The following is a 6,037-nucleotide window of genomic DNA, read 5'->3' on the forward strand; positions in this document are numbered from 1 at the left end:
AACCTATCTTTAAATCTGATTCTAGACAGCAGGGCTTTGTGCCAGACACTGCCCTGCATATGAGTTGCATTTTCTACAGCCAAGAAAGAATGCTGTTCAATAATACTGTTCCTTTGTGAGTGAAATAGCACCCTTCTATTTTCATTTTCCCAATGTTGCCTGGCCAGTGATCCACTTACATGCAAGGCAGTCTACAGATTGAGCCTCTGGATGTCTTTCAGCCACATGTAAAAGTAGTAATGCCACAACAACTATAAACCTCAGAATACTGAATTCTGCATACCAACCCAGATAAGTAATTACAATGTGGGGGTGGGAAAGTATTACTTAGGATATAGCCAGATAAAAATGATTACATTTAGCTGAACAGATTTTATAAGTGTTCAGTAAACCTCATGTAGGAATATGCAATGAACCACTGAATAGGCACACAATCCGTACTTTGTGTCCTTTGTTCAATAAATATACCAAAATATGCAGACCTCTGCATATTTCCCGTTTCTCATTCAATCCATCTCCTTCATAAAGAATCTAATTTATCTAAGGCATTGACTCACTTGTGACAGAATTGGTTGGTGTTGTTCAGGGGTGAAATCTAAAAATTTTCCCTACCGGTTCTGTGGGCGTGGCTTAATTGGTGGACGTGGCTTGGTGGTCTGATGGCTTGGTGGGCGTGGCCAATAACAATAAATAATAAAAATAATAAACAAAGTATAAAAAACAATGAGGTACCAAAAACTAACTTTCACACTTTACACACACACAACACAACTGACTCACACACAATGTAAAAGCAGCTGCACTTCACACTTCACATAGCCACAAAAAGCTCAAAAACCAACTTTCACACTTTACACACACACAACACAACAACTGACTCACACGCAATGTAAAAGCTGCACTTCACACTTCACATAGCCACAAAAAGGTCAAAAACCAACTTTCACACTTTACACACACACAACACACACACACACACACACACAATATGCCACATACAGCTTTCTGAGATTTTGTGTGTTTGTGTAGTTACAGTGAAACACTACAGAAACACACCAAATCTCAGAAAGCTGCACAAATATTTTATTTTATTTTATTGTGGACTTCAAATCCCAGAGTTCCTCAGCAAAGCCAGCCAGTTGATCACCGAGGAAATAGATTAGCAGAATAGATTGATTCTGTCTGGGCTGAAACTGAAAGTAGAGCTTTCGGGCTGGAAAGAGAGCCATGCGTTCTTCAGTAATCAGGTAAGTGCCTTAAAATCTACTTTTACTTGTAGAAAACATGTTTTCTACAAGTAAGAGTACAAGTAAGGTTCTGCTGTTTTTTACTTTTAAAGGCCTGTTTCTGCTGAAGCAAACCCGGCTTTTAAAAGTAAAAAAAACAAACCTCTGCAGATGGTGCGGCTCCGCAGAGGCAGGGGAGGCGGGGCCAGGGATTTTTGCTACCGGTCCTCCGAACCAGCAGCTGCCATCGCTTCCGGATCGCGCGATCCCCTCCGATCCGGTAGCATTTCACCCCTGGTGGTGTTCATAGCATATAAAACCAGCATTTCTTTTGCAGTTTACAAAGATAATACAAAGCAGAGAAAATGCCATTGAGTGGAAAAGCCATTCCATAGAAGGGCAAATGAGTTGTACCATGTTTCCCCAAAAATAAGAGCCTGACTTATATTTTTTTGAACCCTGAAATAAGTGCTGGGCCTTATTGCCATGTGCTCAAAAGCCCGACTGGGTTTATTATTGGGATGTCTTATTTTGGGGGAAACAGGGTAGCCCAAGAGAATCTCACCAGCATGTTACTTTCTATGCCACCAAAAGCTTAGGCTTCAGACAAGGCAACTATTTTGTCAAGCAAAATGCATTTGATAATACTAAAGCTTTCAGTTTAGTTCATATCTGAGGAAATTATTTCCATAAATAACAGATGTCTTAAGAGTTATGGAAGACATGTTTGCTTGGACTGCTATGTCCTGGATATTCTGTTATGAAAAATGATAGTTCAAAACACCTGGGCAGAACCAGATAAAGTGGATTTGTCTCTTCTCCTGATCATCTCTTACAATCTACTCCAGAACACATCTAGGTTTATCAATCACTGCTAGTACCGTAGCAATGGAAAACTCATGATAGCACCATTAACTTTTCACATTGACTGAGTTCATGATGTAAGTAATTGGGGTTGTACAACATACAATCATGGTAGGGAGGGAAACTATGATTGAAACCAAAGTTAACTTTGGCTGTAGGCATTTTATGGGTATTTTATATATTCTTAATTATTAACCATATTGAATGTACCCAGCCACAGTGTATTATTAATATCAGTGCTGTACATTGTGTCAACAAGAGGTCTGACTGGCTTTTTATGTATATATAAAAATTCCTAGCTTTGTTGAGTTTGTTACAAATATCCATTGAGTCCAGCTTCCCACTTCTTACAGCACTTGCTTGCTTTTATGAATCTCACAAAAATACATAATTTCTGGAAAAACAACTCAGCAATAATACACTCAAGTCATTTCAACTGTTACAAAAAGTATAAACCTTATGGAGCTTTTCAGATCGTGAGAATGGGCTCTTTAAGCTCTGCCTAGGCCAGCCAAGATAACTCCTGTACCAGGAAGAAACCAAGAAAATAATTCTACATTACCAGAAGCTACTTTAGACTTCAATCCTATCCTCCAAGAAAGTAATGTGATCTGGTCTCAAGGGAATGCACAACGCACTGATTAACTTCCGTAACATATTAAGAAGGTTACTACCAATGGTTGTACAGATTCTCTGAACCTACGGTAAACTACTGCTGAAAGACCCATGTTCCCATGGATCTGTAATTTCCCTTTAACTCCATCTAATTTAATTGCTACTATGTAGTTCCAGGATGAAAAACATGTTGCCTTCCAAATTGTTATTTATTTGGCTCCCGTCTTTATTATTTTTACAAATATCTCAAGGCATCACCACATTTTCCATCTTCACCATTAATTATGCTGACTGGTATTGCTGCATTGTAACTAAAAATATCTGGAAGGCCAAATGATCACCTCCCGGTCAAGAGCAATATGCTCATGGTCCAGAAAACATAGGGTTGCTTTATTACCATGCTCCTTAGACGTTACTTCTGCTGGCTGCCATTTCATCCCAATCGTGTCATCATCGGTTCTTCTATTCATTCCACTACAGCTTGTCACTACTACTCATCTTTTATTTAGTTAGCTCAGTAAATGTGTGTAATGAAAACAGAAAATGGCAATGTTCTTTGAAGGCGCACACCCCAAGTATCGGAGATCTTATGTTCCCAGCAGATAGAGAAACATTTTCAAATTAGACCCTACTGATATCTGGGCATCTCAGATACTTTGCTCTAATGCCTAGCCATGTGCAGCAAAAGAATTATCTCCTTCCTCCCTTATCCCTCAATACCAAAGAAGAAATTTCCTCCTGCATGCCACTTTAACAAGTGTTTTCTAATTCTGAGGAACTTTGCTGAAGTGAAACCTCACTTTTTTTGTTAAAAAATTTCACATGTTCTAGAAATGTGGAAAGCTTTTCTTTCATCCAAGAAAAAATCAGGTTCACCACGTAACCATCAAAGATTGGCATTGCTTTAACATTTATTTCTTCTGTTTGACCCACACGGGCCAGTTCAGATTTTGTTTTTCATTTCCACAGCTATATATGCAAACCTGTCTCAACTGCCTCCTTTCCCCCTGCTCCCTTAACTTAAAAAGGAAGTCAAGTCTCTTTCAGGTCAAGCACAACTCCTGATGGCTTCAAATGCTTCTATGTAGGTTTTTTTGGCAACTAAAAGGAGAAGTTTGTATTACAAGCTTCCAGAACACTTTTCTCATCTTCCAATCTAATGGAAGATCTGGTGTACCTAAGGGGCGTGCATAAGCGCACCAGCGTGCCTATCGTTCCTGTCCTGTTTTCTTTTATTCATACCCTTTACATGTATTTATAACAATGTTTACACTTGTATCTGTCATAAAATACATGATGGACGAAAATAAATAAATAAATGAAATAAACGTTTCCACCAGAGCAGTAATGAGGCCTGACCCAGTTTGGCTTCTCAGGCCATTCAGTTCCTTTTCTTCAATTTTAGCCTCACCTTATTCTTTATCTTCCATTCCACATCACATGCATCAAAAGTTGAGCAATCCTTGGTTCTAAAAATCTTAAATTCCCTTTCTTCTATAATCCTTTCACACTGTTCTCTCAGTTTGAAGCCTTTTTTCCCCCCTCCTTCGTCATAGTCATCCTGAAACCTGCCCTACTGCCATTCCTTTTGTAGGAAAAGGCCCACAGTATCTTAATTGGTGTAGATCTGTGTAGGCTCTTCTCCAGTGAGTCCTTCCTTCTCATTAGGTAGCTAAAGTATTTCAGTTTCATCTTCAGGATCTGGCCGTCTAAAGAGCAGTCAGGGTTGATCTGCTCTAGGACTGAACGGTTTGATCACCTTGCAGTCCAAGGGACTCGCAGGAGTCTTCTCCAGCACCAGAGTTCAAAGGCCTCAATTCTTTGGCGCTCAGCCTTTCTTATGGTCCAACTTTCACAACCATACATTGCAACTGGGAAAACCATAGCCTTGACTATACACACTTTTGTTGGCACTGTAATTATGTAAAATTTAGCACAAAATTTTTAAGCACTTTTAAATTTTTGACAGCAACATATTTATAGAGCTGCCTCCTAGGCTAAGGCTGAACAGGGACTAATCTAGGGGCACCAAATTTTAAGAGGTGCAAAAATCAAAAAGACTTCCAAAAAACACAACAGAAAAGCACATAGTAGTAATGACACACTTCCTGAGCTGACATGCCACTTGAAGGTTAAATATAATTTCACAGCATAAACATGAAATAAATATGGAAATATCCCGGAAAAATAATGTCTGGGCTGAAAATCGTAAATAGAAAACTCAAAGAAGAAAAATATCCAAGAGGACGCTTTTTAAAAATCCTTACAATAGTGAAAAATGAACCAAACTATAGATCTAGGGTAGCAAAATATCTAGAGCAGATCCTGAATATATATCAGTATTTATTTCTTATTCTTGCCATCACCTTATTGTTAATGTTCACTGATTTAAAAAGTGGGCTAGTGAAAGTACTTGCACTGACCATGAGAAAAACTAGCCGAACAACAAAAATACAAATTCAGGCAATTGTTTATTAGGCCAACACAGTTTTATAAAATAAGTGGGCAATGCTAATTTATTCCTGGACATTTTAACTATTTTGTTTAATTAAAAACTCAAAAGCTTTCATACCAATTTATAAATCTTAAATTGGCCAAACAAAAATATCAATATGAGTTTTATGTATATAATACAGTCCACTGATATTATTTCCATATTGGTTTGAAAGTAGGAAACTGAATTGTTCTTGGTTTTTAAACTCTGGATAAGGTATGAAAAGAGCAGAGTTCCAAAATAAATTAGGCAAATGGAAATTGTGTCAGTTGGAAATGCAGTAGCTCCTGCTTTTCTTATGCCTATATAAAGTCACATATTAAAAAGATTTTTCCTCTTATCAACATGTCACCTGGCAACATCTTATGTCTTGAATTTGACATAAGATGCCAATAAGAGACAAAACAAGACCCCCCCCCATAAGAGACAAAACAAGACTCTCTAACAATGTATCAATTTCATTTCTCACTACTAAGTTATTGTATCCAGATTTGTTGCAATTTACATCAGATTACATCTCTCATCAAGAAGATTATCAATTTACATGAAACAAGAAATAATTTTGATTTGATGGTGAACTTCAGGCTTTATAGTGCTGGGATATAATAGCAATAGCAGTTAGACTTCTATACCATTTCAGAGCTTTACAGCCCTCTCTAAGCAATTTACAGAGTCAGCATATTGCCCCCCAACATTTGGGCCCTTATTTTACCCACCTCGGAAGGGTGGAAGGCTGAGTCAACCTGGTAGGATTTGAACTGCCAAATTGCAGGCAGTCAGCAAAAGTAGCCTGCAGTACTGCACTCTAACCACTGCACCACTGAGGCTAGATATAAGC

The sequence above is a fragment of the Ahaetulla prasina genome, chromosome 3 (assembly GCF_028640845.1).
Source record: "Ahaetulla prasina isolate Xishuangbanna chromosome 3, ASM2864084v1, whole genome shotgun sequence".
NCBI classification, from domain to species: Eukaryota; Metazoa; Chordata; class Lepidosauria; order Squamata; family Colubridae; genus Ahaetulla; species Ahaetulla prasina.